A 12,584-nucleotide genomic window follows, 5' to 3' on the forward strand; every position below is an offset into this window, starting at 1 on the left:
GATTACTATTATGTCCAAGTTTCATGAATCAGATCCATAAACTTTCAAAGTTATGATGGGAATTCAACAGATATCCCCGATTTGGCCAAAGTTCATTGACCTTACATGACCTTTGACCTTGATCATGTGACCTGAAACTCGAACAGGATGTTCAGTGATACTTGATTACTCTTATGTACAAGTTTCATGAATCAGATCCATAAACTTTCAAAGTTATGATGGTAATTCAACAGATACACCCAACATGGCCAAAGTTCATTGACCTTACATGACCTTTGACCTTGATCATGTGACCTGAAACTCGAACAGGATGTTCAGTGATACTTGATTACTCTTATGTCCAAGTTTAATGAACTAGACCAATAAACTTTCAAAGTTATGATGGTAATTCAACAGATACCCCCGATTCGGCCAAAGTTCATTGACCCTAAATGACCTTTGACCTTAATCATGAGACCTAAAACTTGCACAAAATGTTCAGTGATGCTTGATTACTATTATTTCTAAGTTTCATGAATCAGATCCATAAACTTTCAAAGTTTTGATGGGAATTCAACAGATATCCCCAATTCGGCCAAAGTTCATTGACCCTAAATGACCTTTGACCTTGGTCATGTGACGTGAAACTCATGCAGGATGTTCAGTGATACTTGATTAACCTTATGTCCAAGTTTCATGAACTAGGTCCATATATTTTCTAAGTTATGATGACATTTCAAAAACTTAACCTCAGGTTAAGATTTCGATGTTGATTCCTCCAACATGGTCTAAGTTCATTGACCCTAAATGACCTTTGACCTTAGTTATGTGACATGAAACTCTGATAGGATGTTCAGTAATGCTTGATTAACCTTATGGCCAAGTTTTATTAACTAGGTTCATATTCTTTCTAAGTTATGACGTCATTTCAAAAACTTAACCTCAGGTTAAGATTTGATGTTGACGCCGCCGCCGCCGCCGTCGGAAAAGCGGCGCCTATAGTCTCACTCTGCTTCACAGATGAGACAAAAATTACGGGGTTTAAATTTTCAGACCCTTCCTTCACTTCGTGGGGGGGGGGGTCCTTTTTATCGCCATATTGGCCTGTACAAAGCCCAATAGGATAATCCATTGTTTCCAACCTTTTATGTCACTTTTCTTCGCCAATTTTATTTTTAAGTTGTCTGTGGTATATAAGATTGAATATTTGATGATGTTGTGATGTCAATTTGTTTTCACTTTCATCTTATGAGGGCGGATTTTGCAAAAAATGCCCCCAAATTTCAAGATATTACCCCCTAAATGTTATTTTTCATTTTTTTGGCACTAGAATTAGGACAAATGAAATGAATATGTCTTGTTATACAATCCAATTACAGAAGAATGTATCACATGTAATTTATATCATTCAGGATTTATGCAGTGAAAGCCTTACTACAACACTAAATGGCGCCATAACCTATAAGCACTTCCCTTTAAAAAATATCGAATTCTAGGAACTGTACTTTTATAAATGAACTTGATAGCTGACACATTTCAAGAGCAAATATTTCCAATGCCATTTCATAGTCATGATAGTGTGGGAATTTAACTTGTTTTGATTCTACCCCGGGGGGGGGGGGGTGTTGGCGGCAAAATGGCTGCCAAAGGCTAAAAATCAACGATTAATTTTTGTGGCCTTAATGTGGTTACTATTCAAAGGTTTTTAAGGGTGAAGGAGTATATCGGGAAAGCTAAAAGGACAGCAAGTGATCTCGTGAATCCAGACATCCAAGATGGTTTCCAAAAAATGGAGTTTAAAATGGCTGTTAATATTTTAAATGGATATTGCACATTTATATCAACCTGAGACAGATGGAATTGGCGTCTAGACAATGGTTTCAATGATTAAAAATTAGGAAAAGTTACATGAGCAGTCAGTGGTCCGGTATGTTGAAAAATCCAAGATGGCTTCCAAAAATGGAGTTTGAAATTGCTGTTGCGACTGCTTGAAAAACCAATATAGTTTGTTCAATATCCGGGAATATGTTTTTTGTGTGTGTCTACCATGATTAAATGGGTCAAAAACAGAACCTGAATGCTACTGTGGCGTTACACTGATAGCCAGTACTGCCAGCAAACGCCAACGCTGAGCCCCAGGCGGCGGAAAATAACCTGGTCAACTCAAGTAACCTGACAAAGGTGGTGGGACCGTGATGGAGGAAATGCCATCTAAAGGCGGAGGAATCATAATTGATCAACGACATCCACAACTCACCAACGTGCAACTGTGGCCAGCATGGTGAGTCAAGGCCACACCCCCTCAAGACTACGGCAGCACAAAGAAAGAAACGGCCCTCAGTACCCAGCAGCTCTGGACTGCCCAGCTACGGGAGCGGCCATGGTAAGGAAGGAGCAGAAGGTGCTAAGACTCTCTTGGCTAGGACAAGATGTGACCATCTGCACATGTGTACGTTTCCTTTAAGGAGAGGATAGGCTATGTGAGCTGGAAAAAGAACTACACAACATCATATGGAACATAGTCGGATTGTGCGAGGTTAGACGCCGCGGGGAACACCTACAACATCTAAAGAGTGGACATTTGTTGTACACAAAGGGAAAGGAGGAAAGTAGCATAGGAGGTGTGGGTTTCCTTATTGACAAGACTATAGCAATTAATTAGCTACAAGAGCACTTCAGACAGAGTATCCCAGATTCTCCTAAAAATCTCTATGAAACCAATCATGAAAATCATCTAAGTATACCTTCCAACATCTAGCCATACTGATGAAGAGGTTGATATGGTCTATGAGGAAATTGCTAAACTACTTTATGAGGACAAAGCAAATTCTACTATAGTTATGGGAGATTTTAATGCTAAAGTTGTTATAAGGGAAGATAATAGCGAGGTGATGCTTGGTAAATTTGAAATAGGCACGGGGAATGACAGGGGAGATCGTCTACTGGAATTTGCATTAAGCAGAGGTCTTAAGGTAATAAATTCTTTCTTCATGAAAAAGGAACATCGAAAATGGACTTGGCAAAGCCCAAACGGCAATACCAGGAACGAAATCGAATTCATTCTTACAAACAGACCGGACATCTTTACAGGTGTTTCCGTGCTAAATCACCTCAATACTGGAGCTTACCACAGACTTGTGAGAGCAAAAATGCATGTTTATTTTAAGCTAGAAAGAAGTAAACAAATATTAAGGAAAAAGAATTCTAGCCTAAATGTGGACAAACTTAAACAACGTAAGGACGAGTTTTCAACAGCTAAGGAACAAAGTCTAAGTGCTTCGAGATGAAGTAAACCAGGAAGATATAAATGATATTTGCAATAAATTTTCTCACTGTCCAAAATTGTGCTCTTGAGATAGCAGGCAAAAGGAAAAAATCAAACAACTGACAAGATCACAAAAGAGACACTTGATCTGATGGGGAAAAAGGAGACAGATGAAGGTATAAACACAGATGGATAGCAAAGAGTATACGGAATTGTGCAAACCCATTAGGAAACGCATGAAAAGTGAAATTAGCAGATTCAACATAAAACAGGTCCAAGAGACCATAACAGATAATAGCAGCTAAAAGCTACCAAACGTAATCTCTCTCATTAGAAATTACAACATATAGCTATTAAAAGGGAGGATGGAAGTGCTATTAATGACAGAGACCAGATAATTAATCATGTGAAGGATTTCTATCAACACCTGTACTCCAGCAAGGTCCATGTTGACACACCATTCAATGCTCTAGATACATATGAGGACATACCACCGGTAGGAGTAGATGATGTTGATAAAGCCTTACAAGAAATCAAGCATGATAAAGCATCAGGCAGTGATGAGGTGCTGGTGGATGTCCTTAAAAATGGAGGCGATGTCATCCTGGAACAGCTGGCCAAGCTGTTTACACTCTGTAGTAAAAACACAAACACCAGACAGCTGGAACAATGCAATCATAATCCACAAGAAAGGATACATTAAGGATACTAAAAACTATAGGCCAATTAGCTTACTTTCAAATACCTAAAAAAATTTACAAAAGTTCTAACAAACAGAATCACTAGAACCTAGATTTTAACCAAATCGAGGGAACAAGCCGGATTCAGAAGTGGTTTCTATACTACAGACCATCTTCACACACTTCACCAATTATATATAGAGAGAGAAGACTTTCGAATACAGACAACCCTTGTGCGTGGCATTTGTGGACTTCGCACAAGCTTTCGACAGTGTAGAATTTCAGGCAGTAATAACAGCCTTACAGGTACAAGGTGTGCACCGTAATTACATCAAACTCATTCAGGAAATGTATAGCCAAGCAACTGCAACCATCCAGCTGCACAAATACAGTGATGAATTCCCCATTAATAGAGGAGTGCGACAGGGAAATACCATTTCACCATAACTGTTCAACACTGCAGTGGAGGAAATAATACGAAAATTAGACTGGGAAAGTACAGGGCTAAACATTGATAGTGAGTGTCTCCACCACCTGAACTTTGCCGATGATATCATTCTAATTACTGATGATGGCCACAAGCTAGAAAATATGCTAAACGATCTCATATAACACTGAAATTAACAAAGTAGGCCTGAAGATCAACATCAAAAGACAAAAGTAATGTTCAACAAATTTACTACTGAGCAAAGAATCATAATGGATGATTCTGAAATCGAGAGAGTAGATCATTATATCTACCTTCGCCTTGCAGTGGGCTGAACATGGCTGATATGATGTTGATGAATACAATAGAATAAGCTACAAGGAGAGTCGTTAGTCAGGTATGTTAAACAATGGAGTATAAATTAGCCACTGTTATTTACAAATTGACATGTGATATATCCATCAAGGATATGGTTTTGATGTGTAAACCATGATTTTTAAAGTAAAAAAAATAGTCACAAGCGTTAAAGCGTTGTGGCCCAGTGGATTAGTCTTCTGACATTGAAACAGAGGGTCGTGGGTTCGAATCCAAGCCAGGGCGTCATTTCCTTCTGGAAGAAATTTATCCACATTGTGCTGCACTCAACCCAGGCGAGGTGAATGTGTACCCGGTAGGAAGAAATCCCTTGAATGCTTGAGCACCTAGGCAGCCCGTCTAAAGCATGGATAATATAAAAGCAGGGCCCGCTGGAAGAACAATTTTCAGAACTGAAGTGGCTTTCCTAGGTAAATATACCTACATTATTAATATTATCATATTATAACAAGGAGAGACAGTAGTCTATCTCAAAAATTCCAAGATGGCGTCAAGAAATCAGAGTCTTAAGTGACTGTTGTCACTTAAAATCCACCAAGGGCACATGAATGTGGTGTACACTCAATGGTATCATGATTAAAATGATGCTTTCGACTGTCTACAATGATATATGCTCTTGTCCATTTTGCCTAAAAATCCAAGGAAGTTTTCAAAATGGCATCTAAAACGACACCTATCACGCAACAATGATCAGAGTTTATACAATATGAATCTTTGAGAAATAATTTTGGTGTCTACATGGTGTTATAAAGGGTCAGATAATACATTCGACATGTAACAAGGATATTTAGTTCTCCATTTTGTCCAAAAAATCCATGGTAGCTTAATGGAGAAATGTATTGATTATGAATGTGGTCTTATTATATATCAATGGAAAGGTAATGATGTGGGGATCATCAGTGTGTCATTCAAAAATACCGAAAATAATACAAAAGGTGAAAATCGCTGATTACAAAACGCTAAAATTCCTCTCCGAAATATGCCTCGCATCGGTCTCTGAATTGACTGGAATTTGATGACGTCACTGTCTGTAGGAGAGGCGTGATTGGCTCTCCCACGTGAAGCTCCACTTGCATGCAAAACCTGTTGCGTGTGTACGTTTTCTCCACACTGTCACTGAATACTTCGATCACGAAATGAAAGAAAACCCAGAATTTTATCTAGATTTGGATTTTCAAATTGATGATTTTAAAGATGAAGAGAATGATGATGAAGTGAACAGCAAAGTGACGTAGTTGGAGGTAAATTGGGGGAACTACGCCGATGATGATGATGATGAAATTTCAACTTGCATGACGATCACAAGTCATGTACATGCGGATTCGCTACCAACTCATGCAGCTGCTGCTACAAGTGCTACATGTAGCTTCACCGCACGGGCCAAATTAAATCCATGAAAATGAATAACCACATCCAGACAGAGTCTATAAGAAGAAAAATAATATAACTGTACTTACAAACAAGTGAATAATCCGAACCTGAAGGCAAATCAACTCAACGAATAGCAGCAGACGATATGGCATATAAACTTCATGTGGCTGGGATATATTGTCACTCGTTCTGTTAGATGTAATTTTTATCTCATTAATTTGACAAAATTACGAAACTCGGGGAATTATTTATCTATATAAAAATATAGTAACATCTCTTATTATTTTTTAAATTACGAAAAAACCCTTTTTTAAGGAAAACGTTGAGGTGAACTAAAATAACATATGGTCAATTCCAGCGTAACGGACATGACGTTCAGACAAATTTTTGTAATTCAAATGTTTATACAGTAGAACTAGCAGTCTTTTGATAATTGTTACTAAGCTTATCAGACACATTTAAGTATCAGTTACATACACATAAAATTTCAAATCGTTTCATTGAACAGTTGCGGAGAAATTGCACTCTTTGTGAGCGTAACGGACATGACACGAAATGGACGAAGCATTTTTACCTCCTATTGCTTATCAAAATTCCTGTGAATTCTTAGATTGCGTGTACCTGACATTGGTGTTAATTTAACCTTAAGATCATGCTCTATCCATAAAATGGTGTTTAACAACAGTTTTGCAGTGCATTCTGTATTCATAGCTCAAAATGTAGCGTAACGGACATGACACACGAAGCGTAACGGACATGACAGTTTTGTCCACTTTTTGTAAGCGAATATAATTATTTTATTACAAGATATGGTACAAGTCTAATTGTTTACATGTTAAGGCTAGAGGTTAGAGACACATATCATAACTGGTAATCTGTAATATCTCCTATTATTTTGCAATTTGAGAGGGGGTCTTTTTGTACAATATTTATAAAACAAAAAATATTTAGAAAAAATTATTTTACACCGGTTAACAACAGTTAATGAGTATTTTCCAGTTTCTACCATCCACCACACCTAATTAAAGGAGAAAAAGTTGATAGAAAAAAATATTTTTTATTCATGCCCTAATATTTGATAATATACTAGCGTAACGGACATGACACCCTTACGAAGTGAACTTCATCAGCACTTCTTAGTTTGAAAATGAAAGAAATATCAATAATGAATGTAATTATGTAACAGCAAAGTACCTTTACTAACACTCTAATGAAAAATATGTAGATATTATTAGCAGGTATCATTAAATTAATAGCTATAGCCTAAGTGATAATTTTATATTGAATACAACGTTTATCGTACCACTACGATCGACACACTGAGAAGACCAAATCTCATTTTTTGTGAGAAGAAAACAAAATTTACCAGACCTGTATAAATCCAATAAGAACATATTATGGAATGTATTGTATGATAAAGAACATGTACTAGTATTAATGTCAGTTTTAAGATTACAAAAAATGGTATTAAAATTTAATAGCAGTACCTGGAAACCGGTCTTTCATTATCGATTATGTATGAGTTTAAAGGTAATCGGAATGCTTGTAAATAGCTTCTGAGATTTTTTTTCATTCAAAATAAGTATCATCCTGAGTATAATCATCCTTTCATCAAATCTTGGATGTTCTAAATCTTACAATCTTGCTTGCTGACAAATGTGGCTGTATCTAATTTCGTTGTATTGTCCGCGCTGCTTGTGTACAATTGAAGATACATCATTCAAATCGTGATTATGGCTGACCAAAATACTATGATGACATAATTTATTGATCGCGCCACATTCTTTCCCTTTGCTTTGTGATACTGCAAAGAAGTGCCACTGTAGATTCATGGATTCATAGAGCTACATGTACATCATGAAACACAGATATCCGAATACAAACTTGCTTTTAAATGTGATCCCATGCCATCACTGAAGAAGTACATGTAGAGGTTGGTGAAAGTCAGATACTTTGAAGTAATATCATCAATGATCATTAATTCACAGTTGGAGTTTTATCATGCTCCAAACTGTCAGTGCAAGAACCTAAGATAATCAAATGTTTGTTCAAACACGAATGATGCAGATTGTGATCTGAGTATGTTGCCAGATCTAGCTGCATCTTATCCTAATATTATGTAACATACAGTTAATTTTCAGAAAAAATCTACCAGAACAAGAGCTGAACTTTCATCATTCACCAACTTCTAAAAATAGCTTGAATGACATGCAGATTCTAGGAAATATTACATTCAGCTATCCTCAAACAATTGAGACTAAACTCAGTCTGTGACACTGAGCCTAATATTTTGTTTTTGTAAATGCTGCCATTTGCCATATATAAGGCGTCATGTCCGTTACGCGAATTGTCATGTCCGTTACGCCATTTTTATGAAAATGAGAAGTGGTAAGGGAAAATGATTGCTACACATGGTAGGGGGTTTAATTCTAACATAGAATCTGAATCTGCAGTACCTTTAGACAAATTTCCTGTAAGCTGTGAAAACTTTAAGTGAAAAACGTAACGGACATGACACTGATAATGGTAAAGAAATCACACAAATCTGAAGACAGATTTCTGTAAAATTGATGAATGGCATAAAATTTAACGATTATTTTCTGTTGATTTAAACATTAATCAACTATTCAAAAGTTAAAAGAGACCTCTGGGACCTTGTTTGCTTTTAGTAGAGACAGGAAAGATGAATTGTTCAAAAATAGCCACATTCTTCAAATTTTGCAATATACTATTCTATTTTTTTGATGATGGAAAAAACTACAAAATTTTATCAATATTGCGATTTTTCTATTGGAAATTGAGACTTTATAGATTACTTTTTAAGAAAATTTGACTGCTTGAGTGAAATCTGAAACTTCATTTTTTCTCTAAAGTGAACATTCCCATGGAATTGCCCATTTACAGATCATCCCCCGACATGCGTAGCTTGTATGCCATTGCAAACAAACCATCTCAAACATGCACGTACCGGTATTCCTTCCTTGCTCGCCTTGCTAGCTGACTGAGAGCTGTGCAACACGTGCATAGATCTATTCTCTCAGTCTCAGTCAAGGCGAGCAAACAAGACGGCATGTGTTGTTGTGATAGTTTGTTTACGATCACATATGCTACGCATAATGGGGATAATCTTTTACATCTAATTTTAATTTACCTCAACGTTTTCCTTCAAAAAAGGTTTTATCGTAATTCAAAAAAATGATAAGAGATGTTACTATATTTTTATATAGATAAATAATTCCCGAGTTTCGTAATTTTGTCAAATTAATGAGATAAAAGTTACATCTAACAGAACAAGTGACAATCTATCCCAGCCATATGAAGTTTATCGTCGGTGCATATGCCATATCGTCTGCTGTTATTCGTTGAGTTGATTTGCCTTCAGGTTCGGATTATTCACTTGTTTGTAAGTACAGTTATATCATTATTTTCCTTCTTATGATAGACTCTGTCTGGATGTGGTTATTCATTTTCATGAATTCAATTTGGCCCGCCCTGTGTAGCTAGCACTTCCAGCTGCATGAATTGGTAGCGAATCGGCATGCATGACTTGTGATCGTGTTGCAAGTTGAATTTTCATCATCATCATCGGCGTCATTCCCCCAATTTACCTCCAACTACGTCACTGTGTTGTTCACTTCATCATCATTCTCTTCATCTCAAAATCATCAGTTTGAAAATCCAAATCAAGATAAAATTCTGGGTTTTCTTTCATTTCGGGATCGAAGTATTCAGTGACAATGTGGAGAAAACGTACCCTCGCAACAGGTTTTGCATGCAAGTGGAGCTTCATGTGGGAGAGCCAATCACGCCTCTCGTACAGACAGTGACGTCATAAAAAATCCCCAATTTCGCGGACGTAATTCTGCGTGTTTGAAGCATTCAGAGAGAGAACTTTAAACTATCAATTAACTGAGTTTCATCAGTCTCCATGATAAATGATGTAAACCATCGTGTTCTCCTTATTTTCTCCTTTATTTTGATATATGATTCTCCATTTTTACGATTTTCAATATATTTCTACTTAAAAAAAAATCATCAAAATGGGTGCTGTTACAAAATTATGAATCGATGTGATAATTTATCCCATACATTTTATAGGCATCAAAATATTTCTCACAGGTGGATATTGTTCGAATGATGTATCCATTTTTAAGTAACAATAGTCATTTTTTGAACCCATTTGTGGAAGCAAACTTGGATTTTGAGGCAAAATGGTTAACTGCATGAAAATCATATCAATTTGTTTGCGCTCCTTTTTTGCAGTGCGTAGCGTGTTAAATTATTTCCCTATGGAGAATAATAGAAAAATACGCCGTTTTTGAGGGATTTGCTAAGATATCTCCCAAACGCGTCAACAAGGTGATCTATCAAAACAGAATAGAATAGAGCAGATTCTCACCTTGAACATGATATGATTTTCATTTAATTTTAGTCAAATTAAGTTCTGTCACTTTTGAGGTTTTTGGAACCTTTCTTGATGATTTTGGAAATCCATTTGTACATGAGCCAATGGGCAAGTGCGGGAAACGAAACGTTTGGTGCGAATTCACATTGTTGTAAAAAAATATATACGTCACAATAGACCCTATCAAAAAAAGACATTTTGCAGAAAATGCTGTAGATTGCGAATACCTAAGAATGATTTTGATTGGATAAAAAAAAACCTCTGTCACTTTTCACATTTGCAAAAGCTTTTGCAATAATTGGTCACTATAGTTTGGCGGGTTCAGCCGATGGCATTGTGTGTACACAGTACACACGCATAGCTAGGCAACGCAGCGCGTGAAGAATTTTGCACGTTTTCATTTATTCGTACAGCGACGACTTGAGTGTATGTTGGATAGGACCGTACCATTTTTGACCGGGGGGTGTGCCAATGAATGCAAGTGATCAAGAAGAGTTACAAAACTGAAGGGAGTGAGAAAACAAGGAAAGTGAGAGGGAAATTTATGAAAACAAGTAATGCGAGGAAAAATGACAAGAAAAGGAGAGAAAGGAGAAGAAGTGAAAACACGCAGCTGAGTGCGCTCACGATATGCAAGTTGAACACCCCTGCAGCGCAATGTAGCAGCCCGCCACTATACACGTAGACTGCCTGCACGATGCGAAGACAGTGGCGCGTATTAGTGACTGTGCGTTAAACGTCCCATTTCTATGCCTTATAAAAGGAGCGTTTTTTGTACACAACAAATTGATATGTTTAACCAGTCCTTAATTATTTTTAACCCTTGAAATACAAGTGTAGACACCAAAATAATATACCCGTGTATGTTTAATGTCCTATATCCACTTTTAAGTAACAGAAGTCATCTAAGACCCCACACTTTAAAGCAATCTTGGATTGTTGGACAAACTTGACACCCGGCTATTCTTTCAACTTGACAACATATATTATTTGACACCAAAATGACATCTTCCCGGCCGATATGAAATGAATTATATCCGCTTTAAATATCAGCAGCTATTTCAAGATCAATTTTTCGGAATTCATCTTGGATTTATGGACATACCAGACCACTGACTGTCCTTGTAACTTGTCTTTACATATTACTTGATCGTTGAAACCAGTGGTTTAAAGTTAAACATCGAAATAAACTTTCCCTGTTGCGGATTTTGGTAGATTTTTAGCAACGAACGTAGAGGGCAGCAACACACAAGCGTGTTGCTCTAAGGAAGGTCAACTCAGGCCCCCGAAGCTACCGCCATTTTGTTTAATCCATTAGAAGCTAAAATAAGCCCCCATTAATATTAATTTCGTACGATGCTCCCTCGTCAACTGTGGTTTTGTACGTGTATTAGACAATACGCACACCAGCGCAATGACAAAGGTCAACTTGGCAAATTTATTAATGTATTCATTTTGTTACGCGCTCGTGACGCGAAGGATTCAGCGAATCAAGCAAGCGCAAATCTGAGACGATACGCTGCGCTTTATAAAGTATCGATATCACAAGCGATATCACTTAAAAACAAAACAATGTTTGTATTGTGTCTTATAGGCCTATGTTAATTCTAAAAGGGAAGATGAAAAGAGTAGATCAAGTCGCGATTAGGTAAAAAGGTGGAGGTGGGGTGGGGGCAAATCATGGTTATTACAATGATGGTATTCATTTTCACTGGTTGAGTATGAATACTGAAAAAAATAACTTTCACCACTAAAAGAGTCATTTCTTGTTACAAATTTAATTTGGAGAAGTAAAAAAAAAAAAATCTTCATGATCCCCGTGCCTGCTTTCTTCTGGCGTCCGTTTCATAATGAATTACACTGAGCTATTTAAACATCGCTATTATTGTGATAACCGTGGGAACCTTGATTATGATTGGTATTCGTAGTTACCATACTTGTAACTCATGATGAAACGGGCCCCAGTTTATCATGCTCAATATGTTTCCTGTCCCCTTTATTCTCAAGCATTTCTTACTGTTTTTTTTTCCATTTAATCATTTTCCCAATCATGTTCTTTTGTGCCGCCCTTCTCCTACATGA

Source organism: Lytechinus variegatus, chromosome 16 (assembly GCF_018143015.1).
Source record: "Lytechinus variegatus isolate NC3 chromosome 16, Lvar_3.0, whole genome shotgun sequence".
Classification (NCBI taxonomy): Eukaryota; Metazoa; Echinodermata; class Echinoidea; order Temnopleuroida; family Toxopneustidae; genus Lytechinus; species Lytechinus variegatus.